This window comes from Globicephala melas, chromosome 17 (assembly GCF_963455315.2).
Source record: "Globicephala melas chromosome 17, mGloMel1.2, whole genome shotgun sequence".
Taxonomy (NCBI): Eukaryota; Metazoa; Chordata; class Mammalia; order Artiodactyla; family Delphinidae; genus Globicephala; species Globicephala melas.
In genome coordinates this window covers 28,275,430-28,298,761 of record NC_083330.1, presented here as the reverse complement: position 1 = coordinate 28,298,761, position 23,332 = coordinate 28,275,430, and the positions used below count along the sequence as shown (strand labels likewise).

Sequence of the window (23,332 nt, the reverse complement as noted above, 5' to 3'; positions counted from 1 at the left end):
GGAGGGGCCCTGAGGCAGCCCTGTCAGACCTCTTGCTGCCCATAGCCAGGAGGGAGAAGAGCTGGATTTTCCCATACCCCCCAGAAGATGGGAAAATACGCTAAGAGAGAGAGCATGGGTACAAGAGAGCCTGCATAGTATGAAGGGACATTTTGGTTGTGAAGCGGGAATGGCTTTCTCCACAGGAAAGCCATGCCATCCTTGAACCGGAAGCAGATAGGGTGGCAGCCATCTAGGGAAGGCTGGGAGTGGGCTGGTGGGTGTGGTGAGAAGGGAGTGAATTCCCAGAAGAAGGTATAGCAGATGTCTATGCCTTGAAAATGGTATCACACCCTTCAGCAGATGCCAGTGTGGCCGACACCAAGCAATGGTTCCCTAACCCCAAGTCTGAAGCTCTCTTAGTACCTGGGATTTACCAGGCATTCCAGGGAGAAGGAAAGAGGAAGAAAGTCCTGAATTGACCAAGTTTGTCTGAAGTGATCAGAGTAAGTTTTCTGCCATCAGACTAAATGGGAACTTAACATTTTTATCTTCAGTTACAGAAAACTAAAGAACATTACCAATTTTGTTTTCATACCTGAGGTTTTGACTCATAACAATCATACAAACTATATAACGATTCCTCATCAATGGATATTTTTAAATGTTTCAAATTTTTCACTGTAAAAATTATGCTGCAATGACAATTTATATGTGCTTACTTATATACAGGTCTATTTCTCTAGGAAAGATGCCTAGAAGTAAAAATTCAAATGATTCTTTGCGCTTTTCTACAAAGAGCTGTCCCACCCAACCCTTTGCTTAGAACAACCTTTATCGTATTATTAGAATGTGAGTTTCTTGAAGACAGGGGCTTTTTTTTTGTTCTGTAGTATTTGCACAATAAATATTTGTTGAACAAACTATTCACATTTTTGTGTCAAATAACTCTATGCTCTCTTTTCAAAATGTTTATCTTTGAGATAATCTCATGAGCCACTTTTTCTCAAGACAGTATCCTATTTCCTGAGTAAAACTAATTCCAGAAACAGACTATGAGCCAGCTAAGGAAGTTGGAGGAAGAATTTGGGTGGGAAGGGGGGACAAGGATTGCTGCTCAAGATTATCAAGTTTGATCACCAATGAAACTGCAATTTTTACAGTATGTTGCTGGGAGTCTTGAAGAAGTCTGGTTTTCTAATAAGTCCTCTCAGTAGGTTAACATATCTGTCTCCCCCACCCATCACCACCAATAAATTTTGCAGTAGTCATCACTGATAATTTAAACAGGGATTGTTTGGAACAAACTCTATCCACTTTAACTGAGAGGCAGAGGAGTAAGGCGGCCAGAAGGGAAGAAGGGACACCAAGGATATAATCTCCCCTAACTTCATTTTGCCGGGGGCGCACCTTGCGTGAGATTAGAGATGACAGAGTTCAGATTTACAGAACTTCTGTTACTTGACAGATCTCATCTGTGAATATCATTAATTGTCTACTTCTCAGGTTTTAGTTTGCCAATCTGTCAGTCCAGGTGAAATAAATCCACCAGACAAGTGCTCTACCTAATTCTACTTGATATATAAAGCCTGCTACATTATTAGATGTCAGTAAGAGCTAAGTAATACCATGATGTTGTCATCAACAAGTTCAGTTTTCACTTCTTTTTTAATCCAGGTCAGCCTAGGTGATTAGAACAGTGTTTGCCCTCTCAATCACAGTGGAAACTGACTTTTAAAAATCTCCAACAAATGACTGTAAAAAACAACAATGAAAATGCAGACCAGGCCATTTCTCAAATAAATATTAAAAATCTAGATAATTCTTTCAGTCAGTTTGTGATTTAAACTTTGAACTAGATATAATTATGGAATAGATAGACCTTGGGGGGAAAAGAGGTGGTAGGGAAAAATACATTGCAAGAGTATACTTGAGGCTGTTCTTGAGATTTTTGGTCTACAAATATGTTCTGTTTCTCTAAATCAATAAATATAGCAAAGGTCTTACACTAATATTCTCAGAGAAGAAAAATGCAAGGTTAGTGAAATAAATAAAAGGAAAATCTATATGAAAACTTAAATTGTTTTTCATTCTTATTTATTTCACTTTGTCAATTGACAAATCAATAGCAGATGAGTATATTTTAGCTTTGCCTGCAGACTAGTAATTTATTTTTTTCTAGATTTGGATTACAGGTGTGTTTCTAGTGAGGAAGGCTCTTAGCATTTCAAAAGGGTATTAATAAAGCAAGATGTTATCAGATTGAACTGACCTAGATGATCCCTTCTATTCACAGGGCTCATCCTTTGACAATCTCCAGGTCTCAGTTTAGATGCCATTCAATAATGACTGGATGTCAATGTGTACTGAGTGCTCACTAGGTGCCTCACAATCTACACGTGCTAACACATTTCATTCTCGTAACAACTTTATGAGTTAACCCCATTTTAGAGTGGAGGAAATTGAGGCATAATGTATTCATATGTCCTTAGCTATTACACTGTATGTATGGAACGATAATAGAGGTAGCCTGGTTCCAAGGCTTATGCTTAACCATGGTGCAGTTAATCCCTCTAAGGTAATGATAGTGAAGAACGTTAAAAACAAGACTACCTTGATTCAAATCTTGGCGCTGATACTTGCTGTGTGATTGTAGGCAAATAATTAAGCTCTTGGTAGCTCAGGAATAGCAATAGTACCTGCTTCACAGGTTGTTGTACAGACTAAATGTTAGAAGAGGAGAGCTTCAACAGTGCCTGGTGTTTGGAAACAATTTAATGAGGAATCCAACTCACAGATGTATTTCTTGAATGAGGAAGGCAATACACCAACATAAAAAAAAATTTTTAAACAATTACTGAAGGTCTATGCAGATTCAAAAGAAGATCACGTTAATACATGAAAGAAAAGAATGACATCTTACATAACAGATGAGTATTCTTCACAATTTACTGCTAAGTAGAATTTTACATATTTGACAAATATTATCCTCTGCTACACCTTGTGCTTTGGAATCATGATTAATGATGTCAGAAAAAGCTACCTATAAATCTCAAAGTATTACCTCTGACAGTGGCTCCTCAAAGTGGCTGAATTACCTACGAGCTCTTTAAAATCCTGTATACCCTGGCCTTACTCCCAGAGACTCTGATTCTTCAGAACTGAAGGGGAAGCACCAAGGAATTTGCACTTGGTGTTTTGTTGTGTTGCTTTTTTTCTTTTTAATCTGAACGTCACTGATTTAAGAGAGTTGGACACCACTTAGCTGCATTATGCTCCAGTCCCTCCCCTATTTTTCGAGTAATGCCAGGGAAAATCAGGCCACAGGTGCGCGATCACCCTACTACTGACTCTGTCCTGGGCTTTATTGATGTCGTTGCTCTTCTGTTCATGGATTTCCCACCAACTTTAGCCCTTTCTGCTGGGGATTAATAATATTGGAGATTTTTAAAAAATACCAGATTAGAAACATATTAGGAACCTAGTATTTAATTTTATTGGTGACTAAAACTGTGGTTGAGGTTATCGACAAAAAAAGAGAAATGTTTTGGTAAGCACTAGTTTTTTAAGCAATTAAAGCAGGTAAATTATTCATTTCCACTAAATAATGTAGATACTACTCTGTTTCAGACACTAGCTTATTTTTTTCTTACATTAATTATTTTCTCTTCATAATAATCCTGTGAGGTAGGCATTATTTCACCATTTTGTTGATTAGGAAACTGACATTCATGATAACTTATTCAAGGTCCTGGCCAGTACAGGCAGAGCTCAGATTCATGTCCAGATTTCTGAGTCCATGTTCAGAGCTGTTTTCCCTTCGCTAGATGAACAGGGGGCCATTTTTCTCTTCTGTGGTGAGAAATATATTAAACTAGGGTTTTTTCTAATGCATTATCAATTTTTATATTTTTTGTAACCTTACTTTTCAATAGACAGTCTTTTTTAGAATTACTCCACAGCCCCCACAAGGAGTAGGCAGTGAAAATTGGCAGTACAGTCCAGAGTCTGATTTAGTCAAACATCAATCCACTTGCAAAAGTCCTTGGAAAAGAAAAAGTGTCTTTTAACACTTTGCCAAGCACTGGAGAGGAGGCTGGTTTGAAGGTTATACGAGAGTTTTCTTCCCACAGTTCAGAACATTCTACTTCACAGCTTCAAACGTCACTACATAATTTTTTTCTCTCATTTGATTGCTTTTTAATACACATGGAGATGAAATTTTCCCCATAAGACACAGAAAACTGCTGGGTAGCCCTCCAGGTGGACCTAGTTGCTTGTGACCCTTCATTTTGGGTTAGGTGCCCTCCCACCTTGTTCTCAGAGGGACAGCAGTCTTGAAGCAGGATGTTATTTCTGTGCTCAGGAATTGAATTCAGCCACTAGTCCACCAGGCGCTAGAGGCTACAAGCAAAGTTCCCTGGCTCTTGCCCCATTTGATCACAAAATGTATTTCAAGGAGGCAAAAACAGGTACAAAGTATATTATTAGAGACATGGCACAAAGTATGGGAGAGAACACAGAGAAACTATTTATTTAAGTCAGAAACAAGGCAGAAATAAACACCCGGAGAGGAGTGCCAACGTCCTGAATGAGGAACGCAGTAAAGAGGTGATTTAAATCATCAGTCCCCAACCTTTTTGGCACCAGGGACTGGTTTCATGGAAGACAACTTTTCCAAGGACCGGAGGTGGTGGGGTGGGGATGGTTTCGGGATGATCAAGCGGATTACATCTATTGTGTACTTTATTTCTATTATTATTACATTATAATATACAATTAAATTATTATACAACTCACCATAATGCAGAATCAGTGGGAGCCCTGAGCTTGTTTTCACTTGACACCCACTGATAGGGTTTTGATATGAGTCTGCAAGCAGTTGATTTTTTATGGTCTCTGTGCAGTCAAACCTCTCTGCTAATGATAATCTGTATTTGCAGCCACTCCCCAGTGCTAGCATCACTGCCTCAGCTCCAACTCAGATCATCAGGCATTAGATTCTCATAAGGAGTGTGCAACCTAGATCCCTCACATGTGCAGTTCACAGTAGGGTTCGCGCTTCTATGAGAATCTAATGCTGCTGCTGATCTGAAAGGAGGCGGAGCTCAGGCAGTAATGGGAATGATGGGGAGTGGCTGTAAATACAGATAAAGCTTCGCTCACTCACCTGCCACTCACCTCCTGCTGTGTGGCCTGGTTCCTAACCAGCCACAGACCACTACCGGTCTGTGGTCCAGGGGTTGGGGACCCCTGATTTAATTCACTTATGTAAGACAGTCCTTCCAGGTCTTTGTTTACATTTGGCCAATTACCTTGTTTCTTTTTTCACACCTGACCAGTCCTAGGACCCTTCCCAGCATGTGTGTGCAACCTTTTGCTAAGATGGATTCCATCGCAGAGGCCTGTGGGTTCATGTCCACACTTATTATGGGGTGGTGCCCCCTCCTGTTTTGACCCCCAAGCCTTCCTGTACATGTGCAGACAGGGAAGTTTTCCTTGACTTCAGGAGTGGTCGTCTTATCTCTTTACTTCAGCAGAGCTCAGCTTCTGCCATTTGCTTCGTCTTGGAGTGTCTGAGGGAAAACAAATCTTCAATATTGCTTCACTTGACAAATACCAGCTGTCTGGCCCAGGGTCCCATCTATCTCCTACCTCAACCTGACTCGGGATGCTGTCACCAAAGAGGGGAACATTTGTAGTCTCTGACCAGGCGGCTTCTCTCCTGACAGCTACTGCTCCCCACACCTGCTCCAGTTCCTCTGACTCTGCTCATCCATGAGGTCTCTTGGCTGAGTAGATTGAGAATTATTCTTAAAATATATGATGAAGCACTTCTGACCCATTTAATAAAATCTAGATGGGATGAGGTGGCTTAGTGACTGCGGTCAGTTTCCAGCTTCACCCCATTTTCCATTTTCATTCCTTAATTTATTCACTCATTCATTTATTCAGTACATACTTTCTAAGGGGAGCTGTGTGCCAAGTACTCTGTTAAGCACTAGGAATGATTAAGTATCTACTGTCTACCCTCAAGAAGCTGATCAAGAAGTGATTTATAAAAGCAGACTGATAGATCCAGTAACGGTGCCTGTGAAGGGTACTGGGGAGCGGAGGCCCACAGAAGAGGTGCATCTCTCCCAGCCTGGGGCTGGGCAGACGGTTACAGGGCAAAGTAGAGATTCAGGGGGAGGTTACCCCGTAGTTCATTCTAGTAAGATGTGTGTGAGGAATTGGATTGAGGTGAGAAAGAGCAGTGGGATGGGATTTGATGAGGCACATTCTAGACGATGGAGACATTTTGAGCAAAGGCTTTGGAGAAGGAAAGTCATGTGTGTGTGTGTGTGTGTGTGTGTGCATGTAAGTATGTGTGTGTGTAAGTATGTGTGAGTGTGGGGGTGAAAGTGAGTGTGTATATGAGTGTATGTATGTGAGTGTGTGGGGATGTGTGTGTGAGATAGTTACTGAAATCAGTTCATTGTGTTATCAGGGAGCAGAACAGAAAAGTACAGAATGGAGGAATACATTCATAGCTGCCGTTTACTTCTACTTACTGATCAGAAATCCTGAGGTGAACAAAGAGCTACCTAAAGCCTGAAAATAAAGACCAGCACTCCTCAGATGCCTTGGCAACCGTTCCCCAAAGGCTTTTTCTTTGAGCTTTAGTTTCTTAAGTTGTGAAATGAAAAGCTGGGTCTCTGGAGTGATCAAGCATGAAGGTTCTGAGATTGGCTGCCTGGGTCTGAATCTTGACTCCAATTGCGAGTTCTAAACTGAGGTCAATTACTTAACTCTCTGGTGGGATGGAGAGCTGACTGGTGGACCATTACTGATGTCATCAACCAGAGGGCACCAGGTATTTACTGGGGCAGCTCTGAAACCACCCATCCTCTTCCTTTTCAAGACCTACATCTTGCTTCCACATGTAACAGAACATTTGATGCTGTAAACCAAAGATTATATTTCTTAAATCTGAGCATAGTACCTTGTATTCCATGATTATTCAGAAATTTGTATAGATGACATGTGTTATGGGTTGAATTGTCCCCCCCCCCCAAAAAAAGATATGTTGAAATCTTAACCTCACAATATGGCCTTATCTGGAAATAGGATCTTTACACAGGTAATCAAGTTTAAATGAGGTCATTAGGGTGGGTCCTGATCAAATATGACTGGTGTCAGAATAAAAAGGGGAAATTTGGACAGAGAAATAGATACACAGGAAGGATGATGCAAAGACACACAGGGAGAATGTCACGTGAATACAGAGGGTCTGAGTGATATATCTACAAACCAAGGAACACTACAGATTCCTGGGAAACCTCCAGAAGCTAGGAAGAAGCAAAGAAGGATTCTTCCTTCTGGGTGTCAGAAGGAGCATGGCCGTGCTGATGCCTTGATTTCAGACTTCCAGACTCCATAACTGCGAGACAACAAATTTCTGTTGTTTTAAGCCACCCATTTAGTGGTACTTTGCTACGGCAGCCCTAGGAGACTAATACAGCATGGTACAATTTCTTTTATTTAGTGGGTTCTTAGGAATGATCAAATGCCAACCCTTCATTATTTGCTCAAAATATTTTTCATCATAGGGGAAAAATGTGGAAAGAAAGAGTCAAAATATATCTATTTTTTATAGGCTATAAGAGCCCCCAAAATGCAATAGAGAGTAACATTTTTGTCTGTGCTTAATTTCCAGTAGCTATCATAGGAAGTTCTGATGTAAATTTGGCTAAGTGGCTGTTTCCCACTGGAATGTGATCACACAAAAATAATGCAGGATCTCAGGGCTGTTCCAGCTTTTCCAAGGGAGAAAGTTGATAAGTACCCCAATGGTTAAGAGATTGTTTCAAACTTATGTGATTGTTACAGGCAAAGAAAAGATCATAGTCATGTAAGAAGTTCCAGTGTTCCAGAATCCTGCATGTGGCTGTCTGTTGGCCTGCAAGAGATAAAATAATTTTTAAATTGAAAAGCTTGTGGCCAAAACAAAACACCCAGAACCTAAAGCTAATGGTTTTCTTCTTATGGTATTTGTGCCCTAATGCACTCAAAAACTTTTAAATCCTCCAAAATCAACTCAAAACTCATTAAACATTTCTATCCTCCAAAGAAACACAAAATCTGAGACCTATAGTTTGCAAATCACGATCAAGCTCTGTATCACTTAAAACACACTCAAAATGTAAAGTTTCACCTAAACCCAAAGATCAATGTTTCCAATGAATGTATCAAGATTTATTGATGCATACACTCGCCTCTTCATAATACCAAGGATCAACTGAGTACCAGTTTCTTCTTTAAAAGGAAAATTATCATTCAAATATTTGTTAAGATGACATTTTAAGCAGACTTCCTGAAAAGTATCCCAAGGTCAGACTTTATTTATTACCTGACATTTTAAAATAGAAATGTATTTTAGTGTTACATGGAATAAAGCCTCCATTTTTAAATTTTCTTTAAAAAATAAAGCATTATTTGACTTTTTGAGTATCGAGAACAATGTAAGGAATAATTCTCTAAGGGGTTTAATAAAATGCTAAACAAAGCTTAGTTTGCATTTTAATCCTGATTAAAAGCAAAGTGGCAGACTGTCTATAATGGCCCCAATCCAGAGCCCCTTCTGGTTCCCCTGGGATTTGTCACTATTTGGGAAATAATAGCTTTCATTTTCTGTTCTATTCTCACCTAAAAACTCTCCTGTACTTTTTTTGGTCACTATTACCTTTGACTCCAAATCCTTTGTCCATTAACATATTTGCCTTTGCTTCACAAATCCCTCATGACATGGAAGTCACCTAAGAGTCTTAGACGTGGCTAAAAGGGATCAAAATATACTGTAAATTTTTAACAGGTAGTAACAAAGTCTTCTTGATTCAAAATTGCCCTCTTACCCCCCAAAAGCTCTGGTTAAAAGATCTTGTAAACTAACTGAGGCAACGTGCTGCTGTTTGGCCTTGTGTTTTCTTACAGTTCTACTAAATATTACAGTGATGCAGAGGAAGGGAGTGTAATTGCTTTTGCTTTCTTTTTATGAGCTAGTATGTAGGTCCTCCTTCTGTGCTAAATACCTTTCAATGAATATTGCAAGAGCTGTGCACAGGTTTGTACCCCAAATGAAATCAGTTTGTTAATTTTCAGTTCTTTCTCAAAGGATGAAAAAATCGCCCCGAGAGACCCCTCCAATCTGAGCACCAGATTACCTGTGCCATTAAAATATAGAGAGCACTTTCAAAGTCACTGACTCGAATTTTTAAAGGCCATTGGATGGGCTTTAATTTTCATGACTTTTAAAGTCAATTAATTGCAAGTAACTCAGATGGGTTCTGTCCCGAGACTGTTTCCACTTTTGTTAAAACTGAGTCTCCCTCTGGGTCAGGTTAGTACTTGCTTTGTTCCTACTGAAACCAACATTTTGGACTCAATGGGTTTTCTTTCACCTTATTTTCAGAAACTTTGCTACAAAAGAATTGCCTGCTCTGTCCCTGGTGTGAGATTGTGTATAACTCTTGCTTACATTCATCTACTCAAGTCAGGATTAAAGTTGGAATCTGAAACTCCTATCACAGTTTAAAATGGTGGTTTTCCCCAGAAGAAGACCTTAGAGTCATGGGCTCAGAGAGATGTGCACAAAGAAGGAAACAAAGATGTGCACAAACTAGGAAACAAAGGTTAAAGATCTTCTCCAGAGGTCCCAAGTTTTATTCCAACAATTGCCTGGACATGTGGGTAATGTTGACTGAAAACTGGAATAAAGAAATTTTGGCCACTTATCCTTCCTTTATAAGCGCCTCTATATTCAAGCCCTTTATAGACTGTCCATAAGGACAAAAAATATCAAACAAATGAATACTGATCTTTACACAGCCCATGTTAGAATGTAATTTAAGAGAACTGAAAATTGTCCTGCTGTATTATGACAGAAGTGAAATAAATTGATTTTTTAACTCTCCTGAGACAAAGTTTTATATAACAGCTCTATTTATAAATAATTCACGTACCATAAAATTCTCTCTTTGAAAGTGTACAATTCAGTGTTTTTTAGTATATTCAAATGATTGTGCCACCATCAACACTATCTAATTTCAGGACATTTTTATCAGCCCAAGAAGAAACCCTGTACTCATTAGCAATTACTCCCCATTCCTCCATCCCCCAAGACCCTAGCAACCACTTACGTACTTTCAGTCTCTATAGATTCGCCTCTTTTGGACATTCCATATAAATGCAATCATACAATATGTGGTCTTTTGTGACTGGTATATTTCACCTAGCATCATGTTTTCAAGGTTCATTCACGTTGTACTTCATTCCCTCAGTATCAGTACTTCATTCCTTTTTATTGCTAAATTGCTGAACTGAGAAGATCAAGCTCAATAGCCCAAGAAAAATTATTTGTTATAGGTTTATTACCTAGAGAAGTCTTTTCACATTAGCCTGATGTGATTTGCTCTATTTCTGAGTTAAGACACAAGAGCAACTTGGTAAGTATTATCTCACTACTGCCAGAGTCATGACTGGAAACAGTCATGGACCAATTACGTAATTTGATGAGAGTTTAATAAAGGGACTCTTCAGAAAGTATGGGTGAGATGTGGACTCTCCATGGGGTAGTGTAACACCCCAGAGCCAGTAGGAGCAAGGGACTCTTACCATGCCTGGACCTGAAGGGCAAGGAATTGAGGCAGCAATGAGATCCCAGAGAGAGAGCTGTGGGGAGAGGACCACCTGGCAGGAGCTGGATGGTAGGAGGAGAGAGAATCGAGAGGGCCGGGAAGTTAAGGTGCTGGCAGTACCGCTCTGCCTGATCAATTGTGGCACTTCCTGGGGATCCATGTGTCCAGAGAGAAAGCTCTGCAGAGGGAGCAGATTGTGAAGAGTGAGCCAGGGAGGTGAGAGTGTGTGATTCATCCCTCTCCAGTGATGCCTCTAGATCTTCAGGAAAGCTATGAGCACCACAAGATGCTTGCCAAGAGTGTCTTTTTACTTTTCCTTTTTCATGGAAACCAGAATAAGGTTGAAATGAGAGAGCAGACTTGGGTGCAGGAATACAAAGTGAAAGGAAAAAGAGAAATCAAAAATCCACAATCATGGAGGAGGGCTTATTATTTTTCCAGACCCATGCAGATCTCCAAAAGATAAGAGGGACTGAATGGTATCAAGTGCGACCTGGGTGCATTTATATCCAAGAATAGAGAACTACTTATTTCTAGATAAAAATTATTCATAATAATAAAAGTTAGCCTTACTATGATCTCAACAAAAGATGATCCTTTAATGAAAAAAAATTTTTTAACATCTTTATTGGAGTATAATTGCTTTACAATGGTGTGTTAGTTTCTGCCTTACAACAAAATGAATCAGTTATATATATACATGTGTTCCCATATCTCATCCCTCTTGCATCTCCCTCCCTCCCACCCTCCCTATCCCACCCCTCCAGGTGATCACAAAGCACCGAGCTGATCTCCTGGTGCTATGCGGCTGCTTCCCGCTAGCTATCTACCTTACGTTTGGTAGTGTATATATGTCCATGCCTCTCTCTCGCTTTGCCACAGCTTACCCTTCCCCCTCCCCATATCCTCAAGTGCATTCTCTAGTAGGTCTGTGTCTTTATTCCTGTCTTACCCCTAGGCTCTTCATGACATTTTTTTCCCTTAAATTCCATATATATGTGTTAGCATACGGTATTTGTCTCTCTCTTTCTGACTTACTTCACTCTGTATGACAGACTCTAGGTCTATCCACCTCATTACAAATAGCTCAATTTCATTTCTTTTTAAATGCATGTATCATTATTTATTATTCTATGTCATTAGTTTTTTCCTCTTAGTTATTCCTTTAGTTTAATACTGCAATAACATTGCCTTATTCTCCCATTCATTATAAATGAACAGTACCACACCTATATTAGAGATTAAGTAAATTTTTCCTTGCTAGTTTGGAAAACCAACCACCACTTTTATAAATTTTGTTAGACTGTACATTATGATTCCAAGTAACAAACATTAAAATAATCTTTCATAATATGCCTATTTTTGAACTGGGGACTATTGATCTTAACAGCTGAATTGAAGAGGCTTGCCAGAAGAAGAGGGTCAGAAGGAAGGATGTGGGGAGATGCAGTGATTAACTTTTTATAGGGAGATAAGAAATTTAGAAAGGCAGTAAATCAGTGAGGAAAGTTTGAGTAGTGATGGTCAAAAAAGAAACTTATTGTATTGAAGGAGGGCAACATACTAGATTACATATGTCTTGTCACTGAATTTTGAAGTATCTATTTTTCAGCAAGGCATTGAGACAAACTAGATAAGAGATCATAGAATATTTACATTCTTGCAACCAACCAAAGTGAGGTTGGCCAAGTTCATAGGTGAAATTAGTCCAAATGGAGAGAGGGCTCAGCTAAATTAATTGCGTCTGCACCTTTCCCATTTACTCAAGTTACTGAGCCCCTCTTATTCTTAATTATTTTATAATAAGTAAGGCTACACCTTCTCCAAGCTTCCAAGAGCCAAATCAGCTGCAGGAAAGTGCCCTTTCCCCCAGTATCTTAGGCATCTGAACTATGCCAGTTCTCTGCAAATGGCATAACATTTTATGTAGAAAATCCTAAAGTCATCAAACAAAAACCTGTTAGAACTAATAAATGAATTCAGAAACAACCATCCTTTGAGCACTTGTTCCATGCCCTGTGCTAAGACATTTACCTAATTGTGTGTTTATAGCCATGTCATTTGTAGCTATTAATTATCTTCATAATTAATATGAACACACTAGTCTTCACATCAGTGTGTCTGATCCCAAAGTGAGTGCTCTTTATCATCATAGTAAAGTTCTCTTATCAAAGAACTACATGCTTAAATTGTATTGCTTTAGACCTTTATTAATTATTTGTACTTAAATATGCAAAACTGGCAATGTTGATGATTGTTGTTGCATTAATGAAGACACATCAGAAATGATTCCCAGGTCTCTTGGTCAAAAAGTTCTTCCAAATAACTGTTTTTGTTTTATCTCAAGGACACCAAATTGCATTTATTTGATCCTGTTTTCTTCTTTGATTTGGCCTCTAGGAAGCACAGAGAAAATCATTGCCAACCTTTCACAACAAAACATATGCATTTCTGTATGCCAATTTTACCATAGATTTATTATTTTCCTGTCCATATTTTTCCTTTGCCCTAATTCTCTCATTTATTTACTTTAGTTACTTTTCATTTTGTGTATTTTTTAAACCTACTCAAATCCTTGGTAAAAAAGTATATTGGGACTTCCCTGGTGTTGCAGTGGTTAAGAATCCACCTGCCAATGCAGGGCACATGGGTTCGGGCCCTGGTCCAGGAAGATCCCACATGCCATGGAGTAACTAAGCCCGTGTGCCACAACTGCTGAGCCTGCACTCTAGAGCCCGTGAGCCACAACTACTGAGCCCACATACCACAACAACTGAAACCTGTGCGCCTAGAGCCTGTGCTCTGCAACAACAGAAGCCACAGCAGTGAGAAGTCCACACACCACAAAAAAAGAGTAGCCCCTACTCACTGCAACTAAAGGAAAGCCCAAGTGCAGCAACAAAGACCCAACACAGCCCAAAATTAATAAATAAATTAATAAATACATTAATTAAAAAATAAAGTATATTAAGTAAGTAAATACAGTATATTTAATGTGATCCTTTTCTTAATGTAATATTTATTTTATATTGGATTATAATTGATTTATAGTGTTGTGGTAGTTTCAGGTGTACAGCAAAGTGGCTCAGTTATACATATACATATATCCATTCTTTTTCAAATTCTTTTCCTATAGAGGTTATTACACAATATTGAGTAGATTTCCCTGTGCTATACAGTAGGTCCTTTGTTGATTATCCATCTTATATACAGTAGTGTGCATGTGTTAATCCCAAACTCCTAATTTATCCCTCTTCTCCATATTTCTCCTTTGGTAACCATAAATTTGTTTTCTATGTCTGTGAGTCTATTTCTGTTTCATAAATAAGTTCATTTGTGTCATCCTTTTAGATTCCACACATAAGTGATATCATATGATATTTGTCTTTCTGTGTCTGACTTACTTCACTTTGTATGATAATCTCTAGACCCACCCATGTTGCTGCAAATGGCATAATTTTGTTCTTTTTTATGGCTGAGTAGTATTCCATTGTATATACATACCACATCTTCTTTATCCATTCCTCTGTTGATAGACATTTAGGTTGTTTCATGTTTTGGCTATTGTAAACAGTGCTCATATGAACATTGGGGTGCATGTACCTTTTGAAATTATGGTTTTCTCCAGATATATGCCCAGGAGTGGGATTGCTGGATCGTATGGTAGTTCTACGTAATTCTAATTAATATATTTGGCAAGAATTTATCAAGTGTTTGTTATATTACCAGAACTATTCTAGGCACTGCATATTTACTGAAACCTCCAAAATAAAAACAGTAACATAACTATATATTATTCTGATATTTGAAATATAACTTCTTATTATTCTTATTCTGCTAGCCAAGCAATGTCTAGCCAAAAATATAAAATTATCACATGAATATACTGATTCTGGTATTCTGCTTTCTTCTATCACAACACACAATGGCCTTTAAATCTATTTTTTTTAACTATAATGAATATTGTCAGTTTGAACAGTTTAATGCATGAAGCACACAGATCAGTACAACCAAAACACATTCATGAGTACAGCTACAATAACACAAAGCACCAATGGAGTTTCTTCAACATCTTTGGAGACATTAATCAATCCTCGAAACTATTTTTTCTCATCTGAGTAATATGCCAGCAACTCTAAGCCAGAGAAGGGGAATGAATTATACTTCATTTGACCCTTTTCATTAGATAAAAAAGAAATGCAATAACAGAACCCAAATGCAAGTCAGAGTTGCCTGTTATGACTAATAATCCAATTCTACAGAGAAAAGAAGAAACAAACTAAGAGATCAGTCAGGATTACCTATAACAGACATATTTAATTCAGTTTCGTTATGCTTAGGATTTATCTCACTCACTGTGTGCTCTGGCTACTTTTGAGAAAGTGAATTAATTATTAAGCAATTTCTATAAAGCTACTTGTCAGCTTTTTCATTCCGCCCCAAGAGCAATGATGCAAACAAATGCAGTCACAGAGTAGAACGAAATTAAAGTTTCAATTGATTTCAATTATTGACTACATTTCAGCTAAATAGGGAATTTAAGTTTAGTTTCCTCATCTGACTTTAATTTTCTACAAAGGAGAAAGGACAGATGTTTTAAACTTTTTGATTATTTATTTATGAAACATGTATTTTAATGCTTTTTGTACCACAGCAACGATTATCCACTGTTTTTCTATGAATAGAGACCCCTTTAATTAATAGGCTTATTGATTATTCATAATTATTCCAGAGAAGATTGATACTTAATTCCATCAAGACAAATCTCCTAAATAGTTTCAAGAAAGGACAATGGAAGTTAGAAGCTAGTATTAGAATTGTTGATCTGTGAGCATATTTTCAGTCATTTTTTTAAACCATATCTCTGGTTGCCTGGTATAATGATTTCAAAATTAGATAAACTACATTTTTACATTAAGAAGAAACCTGAGCTATACTTACGAAAGGGACCAAAGTAAAATCTTTCTACTGTTATCAAAATCATCAAATATTAAATTACAACCCTTGTTAGGTTTTACTCAACAGTAGAGTTGACCTTTTAAACCAAAGAATTTCTTTGCATGAATCATTTGTGCTACTCTTTCTGATCAATGTTAATGACAAATGAAAATTATAAGAAGCATTATAATCACAGTTAATACATATGCCATTTAGAGTGTTTTCTGTTGTGAGTCACTGCCAACCCTTCCCAAACAGGCTTAAACAGTAACAGGCAGTTGATTGACTCATAGAACTGGGGTCCTCAGTGCAATACCTTCAACATTTCCATTCCATTTTCCTTTTTATTTTTTTTTTCAGCTGTGTCTTCCTCTAGAATTTAGTTTTTTCTTCTGATGGATCCCCCTCAAGGAGGCAAAATGGCTCATACACTCCAGATGTCACACTGGTGCACCAAAATATCCTGGGAGAGATCATTTATTTGAGTTACTCTCTCTGAAAAGCAAGCAAATTCCTCTTCAACAAAAACTCTAATCTAACTGGTTTGAATCTAGCCACTTGCAGAATCAATTCCTGTGGCCAGAGAAAGGCCCTGATTGGCTTGTGCCTGAGTTCCTTAGCCAGTCACCGTGGCCAGAGGGGCAGGACCGCCCTGACTGTCTAAGACCAATCAAGGCTCCCCACGGGACGTGGTAGAGGGGCAAATCCCACCCAGACCACAGGCTGCTACATCTGGCAGAAGAGGAATAGATGTCAGGGAGACCAGTATGTGATCACTTCAGTTCCTAAACTTTTTGTTGTTGTTGTTGTTGTTGTTCAACTGTATTCACAGGAAAAGGATGGGGGCATAATGTGAAACCCAAGCATACGCTAAGGTAGTTATAAATAGAAGAAGAAGCCTGAAAATTATGGTGAGTCCCAAATTCCCATTTCTGAGATTTTACCAAAGACTCAAACACTGAAGTTTGCTTGAATTCTAGATCAAAGTAAATGTGGCTTTTTATAATATTTTTTCACTGTTTTTAAGAAACTTTGCTTTCAAGAATTTACTGCATCTGGCTCTTAGACTGTCTGTCATTCCAGAAAAATCAGCAGGCATGAGGATTCCCACCTCCTTAACAGCTTCCCGTGAGGCAGCTGCTTCTAGGTGATGTCACTTTTTGAGAATCCAAGGGCAAAGAAGCAGCTAAGCGAGCTGGAGCCTTCTCTCTGGCACAATCAGGTAATACATCCCTGTCATGGGCATGGAGACAAAGAGACCTGCTAAATCAGCAACTCCTCATCTTCGCTGGTGCTGGAAAGTAGAAATAGATATGTTGGAGAATGCATTCAAACAAGTCAGTAAGTCCAGCCTCTAAGTCCATAAGGGGCAAATCATTTCTGATAGAGAAACCTCTAGCTTTATTATTGAACTGTCCTTCTTTTCATAACTGTTAGAAAAGACCATAACAGTATCTAAGCATCTAGTGAAGGAATTCCAGTACCTCTCCTGAAAGGAAAAACATGTCTTAACCTAACCAAAATAGTAAATTTAGGAACTCAGGAATAGGAGTAGTCATTGCCTATTTAGTGTAAGTTATTCTTTTAAAACAGTAGAATTCACAGTGTTTTCTATTTGAACCTTTTCATTTTAAGTCTCTTAAAATTGAGTCTCTAATAAATCCTGTCAGCATCACGGAAAAACATCATACCCAACTAATCAAAGTCCTTTAAGTAGCCGAGTGACATGTCTGTTAGTGCCTAGAGCAAGTCAAAGAAGTAATCTGTCTTGATTTAGGCAAAGCCGTTGACGTTGTCCTACTTGGCAAGCATTCCTTTTGCACTTACTGCACGCTGGACATGGTGCTTGTCACTGTCCACATTTCCAACTTCACCACCAGCAGCACTGACTGAAGCTTGCAAGAGAAGGGTGTGAAGAATGGGAGAAATTAGACGGGGAGAGAGGGAAGGGAGGGAGAGAAGAAGAGAGGAAAGGCAGGAGAAAAGGAAAAGGGGGAAATATTTATTCATACCTGGCCAATTAATGCTGCTAGCTGGCTTCTTTCCTTGCCATGATCTTGTTTAGTGAGAATGGAGGTGAGAAAAGGGAGAGAAAGTCAGAGGGAAATTGATAAGGAGAGAAAACTCTGCCGCAGAGCTTTCCATCACCTCCACTCAGTCAGTCTCAGGGCCATTCTTAATCCTCACACCATCCACCTCCACACCTATATTCAGTGGCACCTCTCTAGAGCTACTTCCCTCACCCCAGAGTGTTGGAAGACAACTTCAATGCCTTGACACCACCAGGGATGAAACAGGAGAAGGTATGTTCCTGGTTCCCTAAGACACGACTCTGAATAAATATTCTGGCGGCAGTTATGGTCTCAATTACTACATACAGTAGTTCTGTAGTTTATTGAATTCCCTTTCTCATGCACTGAGGCTCTACTATTGTGATTAGTCTAGGTGATGGGAGGCACTGACGAGCAAGGTCTCTCTTACGGAGCTTACATATTAGCAGGGCACATATGTAATGTACAAAGAAGTTAACAAGAAGGTATAAGGTGGTAGATTTTTTTTTTGAGCTATGCAAAGGATTAAAACAGGATAACATAATAGAATAATTAGGTGGCTACTTTGCACTGTGTGTCAGAGAAGATCTAATAGTTAAGTTGAGTCTACTAGGCAACTGTACCCAGGGCCATTTTTCTGAATGGCTGAAGGACAAGAAGGAGCCAGCCTTGCTAAAATCAGAGAGGATAGCATCAAAGTGAGAAAACAGGTAGTGCCAATGTCCTAAGATGACAACAAATTTGACTTTTTCAAGAATCTCAAGGAAGACCAGTGTGACTGGAGCACAGAGGGTGAGGGGAGAGTGGTGTGAAATGGGGTTTGAGAGGGAGCAGCACGAAAGTCATTGTGGGAAACTCCTAGGCTTTGAGGAAGTCATTGAGTTAGAGAACTCTGGCATTATCAATAGTATCAGCTGCCAACCTTATCAGTACATATTGCAAATCTATTACATTTTAAAGAAATTTGTGGACTTTTCTGGGGTCGGTCCAAATCATGATAAGAAAGATTATTTCCATGAGAAAATGCTTTCTGAATTCCAGACAAGACACTCACACAGTCTCTTCAGACTTGATTCATTTGCAACCTGGGTGGGGAATCTTCCTCTAAAATGGCTTGGATATTGTCCCAATATTGCATCACTGTTTACCTTTCTCTTGAGGTCAGATTTGGAAAATGGATAACTGCAGATTATCTGAATGTTGTAGGCTTCGAGGAGAACCTGGCTTACCATTTCTCTCTTTACCACTGTATATGGAGCCTTACCACTAGAGAGTCATCTGTCTGGGGCCGGGTCTATAATTCTTGTTTAGTTTAATTTGTTTGAAAATGTCTTCTGACAAAAAAGGAAACAATTAATTCACACCATCTTCTCCTTCTCAGTTTTAAGTAGGACAACTTTCGCTTTGAATTTTTTCATAAACCTTTTTGACCTTAAAAAGCAATAGTAATAAATCATCACCACTTTGAAAATTGCATTAGTAAACAAAACATGAAATACGATTATATATTAAGTTATTTGTGAAAATTATTCTCTGAGGTTCAATGATTTTATTTTGAGAAATATATCCCATTTTCTAGGATCAGAGATCACTCTAGTATATGTCATAGGCCACATCAAGTAATTTGAAACATGTTGGGACATAAATAAATGTAAAAATGTGTTCTTCAAAAAGTTAATGGCTATCTGATGCACAAAAGATTTATTTTTCATTTGGTTAAGTTACTCAGATAGAAAATGATAATATTTTTATCACTATCTTTAAATGGCTGAATCCTTATTGTAAATTATCTTCTAGGGGAAGGTATTTGGGGCACTATTTTCTCAAGACATTAGAGCAATGTAATGTAAGCTTACCATGAGTTCAACAGACCCACAAATTCAGAGGCTAAATAAATTGATAAAGTAATTTAATAAAATTGTTATATGATTTTCCAGTTTGGGATATTCGTCACACATAATATTGCCATAACATTTTCAAAAAACTTTATATTATGGAAAACTTCAAACATACCCAAAAGTAGAGAAAATAGTATATTGAATTCTCATATACACACCACCCAGATTCAATAATTTTCAGTATTTTGTCCATTTTGTTTTATTATTCCACTCAATTTCTGATAAGAAATTTAAGAACGGAAAAAATATATGCAATAAACTCATAGTTATTTTGAAATTAACTGCAAGGTCTCTATCTTTCCTAACACTATATATCTTTTTATAATTTTCTAACTTTTAATCACAAGTATTTAGATCTATGTTTCCTAAGTAAAAATGTAAGATATAGTGACTCCTTATCATATTTTTTTCACAGCATCACACCTCTCAGTGACTTGTGGGAATTCAAAAAGAGGTAAGTACTAATTGTTTTCATGTTTCCAGCTTTTCTGTTTCAGAACCATAGTTGTAAGAGGGGAGGTTGGCAAGAGAGCAAAGGAGTGAGATAATAGCTGAAAAGGACAAAATGGGAACCATCTTATTGCTTGATGATACTCGATGAGTTTAGATGGAATGATGTTAATGATAGGAGAGCAATCTCAGGATGTGGGAATCTCTGTGAAAGATCATAAACTTCTTTGTGTGCTTGTGCCTAATGAATAATCTTAGACTTGTTTCCCTGCTTGTAGAAGCCAGTCTTAAAACGTCCATCCCTATAGCCATTATATTACTAAGGTTTCTGTTACCTCTCCCATGTATTTCTGTGATGGCCTCTTCCTGACTCTCCCAACCCCAGTACATTTTCCACACTATCTACCTTCAGTCAGGACAATGTTTCTAAAACTCAATGATGAACAGGTTTGACATTCTCCAGTGGTTCCTCATTGACTTCAGGGTGAGGCTGTCTCTTTAGTGTGACTTGGGTGAAAACTTTAAACCTGACTCCAGCTTAACTCTTTGCCACCACAGTATGTTGAATTTGTTGCATGAACTGGGAAGACTGTCCAAGGTGTCCCTTCTGGGTGAAAACTAACTTCACACCATATATTTATTCTTCAGATTATCCTCTCACTCAGCGTCCTGACGCCTCATTGCTGTGAAGTGCTCTTCCACTGCTCCCATAGCACCAATGAGGCTATGGTGTAAAGCCTGTTGACATTCTCATTCCCCAGTAAGACAAGAACTCTCTGAGGCAGGGGCCATGCTGTATTCATCACTGCATCCTCAGCCCATGTCCATTGCTCAACACATATTAAGTGTTCAATAAAGGTTTGTTGTAGAAATGGCTGAGTGAGTGAATGAAAAATACGATTCTGCTTTTTTCAGTAAAATAATTCCCACCAAAATGGAAATAAATAAATAAATAAATTTTAAACATTAAAAATTTTAAAAAAGGAAAGAATCATCATTAGGAGTATCATTTACTATAATAGAAGTTATGGTAGAAAGTTCCTTCTAGTCAAGTATAAAGTTCTAGAGCTATTTTCTTAATATATACTAATATTTTTAATATTATGTCTTCTTATCTACTTTTTAAAATAGATATATTCCAGATCTATAATCTTAACATATTATTATTCATTGTATCAAGTCCGTAGCAACAATATACCTCAGTGGGGTTTCACTAGCACATTATTGTTGTGAGCTGAATAGAAGTCTTCCACCTTCCCAGCCCACATGACTTAGTGTATAAGAGCAACCAGAATAGCTCTAGCTTCCCTAAGAGACTCCTAAGAGAATGGATAAGAGGAAGTCGAGTCTATTTTTTCCTCAAGAAACCAAGCACACTTTCCCCAGAAACTGGAAAGCACAGGTTATTTAGGTTTTTGATGGAATTTATTGATTTGTTAGTGTTATGTTTCAGTGTCTCTTGAAACTTTAAACCATTTGTATTCTATACACTGCCTTACATTCTTTCAGAAATAGATGGGACATAAATTTAAAATAAATAAAGGTACAGTTTAATCTATATAAACTACAGCGTTGTCAACACTTAATCACATAATATGTTGGTGTATTTGTTTCATGGTTATGAGATTCAGTTGATCAATTTTTTTCTTACAGGATGAATCCATTGCTTTACTTTGTTTATATGATATTTATACTTTCTTACCCTAAGTAGAGAATGTGACTGACTGCTTCATTTAAGCAGCCCTGATCTTAAAGCAATGCATAATAGAGAAAAGATATGAAAAAATATGCCACTTCTTTTAAGTTCCTGGGGGAATATACAGCCCTTTCAAATACATCTAAGAATAATTTGTCTACAATGTTATAATTCAGCCTATAATTTATTTTCAGACCTTTGTTATCATTTTCTTTATTATATTTGCTCTTCTGCCAAAAATAAAGCTTACATATATCTGACAATATGTATTTTTAATAAAGTTATGGAAGAGCTTTCAGCTTTGAAGCACATAGGATTTGATAAAGGTCTTCCAGTCTTATTTTAAGAATAATAGTGAAGATTCTATGATTCAGACTGAACAAACATTTATTGAAAAGCTACATGTTCCAAGTGCTTTCTCGTGATATCTCATGTGATCTTTATAACAATGTGGTGAGGAAGGTATTATTAGCATCTCTGTTTTACAGATGGGCAACTGAGACTCATGGGAACTAAGTTGCTTACTGTTACACAACAGAATGGAAAATACCTATGAAGCAGCCTGACACATGGTAGGCATTCAGTAAATACTTGCCAAGCCGGAAAATACACTGCATTTTGAGACAAATACTGTTTCTTTTCATCATTCTCAAATCCCACCACACTAAATGAGTAAACATGAGGCTTAGCAAGCATTCTGACTCATTTATGTATGTAATTTTGTAAGTAATCTGTTATTTTATCTGAACAGGATATTAAACTGTCTGCCATTTAAAAAAAAACTCTTTAAGCATGTTTGAGGCCAATCTTCTCAAATTATATTGTATTTTTAGCCCAACATATCTCTTTCCTTTAGTGTTTTATTGAGGTATCTAAGAGAAATTGTTTCAGCCAGAGTAGTTTGAGATTCTTTTAGTCAATCTAGAAAACCATCTCCTATGTTTAATCAATGCTTACCTGTCCTAACAGTGAAGTTTGGGATTTGCAAATGGCAAATTGCTTTAAGGTCAGTCTTCATGTTTTACTAATTTATCCCCCCAAGCTCCTAACACGGTGCCTAGTATATCATAGATATTCAATAAATATCAGATAAATGAAATAATGGATGAACAGTTTCCATATTGAATGTCACATACATATTGAACAAGTAATTCCTCCCTGAAATGTTTCTTTGGGTTGGATTCAATAAGGCTAGTTAGGACAATGTTCAAACTCTACTACTTGCTTACTGTGGGAATTTGATGTATTCGTATAACAGCTGTAAGCCTCAGTTTTCTCCTTTTTAAAATGGTAACAATGAATTCTATTCACTGTAGTGACAAATGTTTCGTAAATGTCTGGGAATGCTGTGGGGGAAAACAGATGTCGGAAGCAACTTAGAATAAATAAACTGGTTGTCAAAAAGTACAGATTTCAATCTCTTAATAAACAAGCTCTTCTATGATTTGGATTTTACCTGCTCTTTGGCTTCAATTTCAACCTCCAACCCCCTATTCCTTCCCCACCACTCCCACTACACACATATTGCACATACACACACTCACATACACACTCACAGGCTATGCTTGAATCACACCCACTTGCATTTTCCACAGACTCCTATATTCTCCTTTATTTGATGACTTTACATATGCCATTCTCTCT

The 23,332-nt window shown here is 37.9% G+C and overlaps 1 long non-coding RNA gene across 1 annotated transcript in view; it reads left to right on the top strand.

Moving 5' to 3' along the window:
• LOC132593755 (uncharacterized) overlaps positions 1–23,051 on the top strand; it is a 48,775-nt gene extending 25,724 nt beyond the window's left edge. The window contains exons 2-5 of the long non-coding RNA XR_009559562.1: positions 16,426–16,504; positions 16,677–16,815; positions 19,958–19,996; positions 20,641–23,051. This is a non-coding gene — a long non-coding RNA (uncharacterized lncRNA). The remainder of the gene's footprint in view (positions 1–16,425; positions 16,505–16,676; positions 16,816–19,957; positions 19,997–20,640) is intronic.
• Positions 23,052–23,332: the final 281 nt, after the last annotated feature.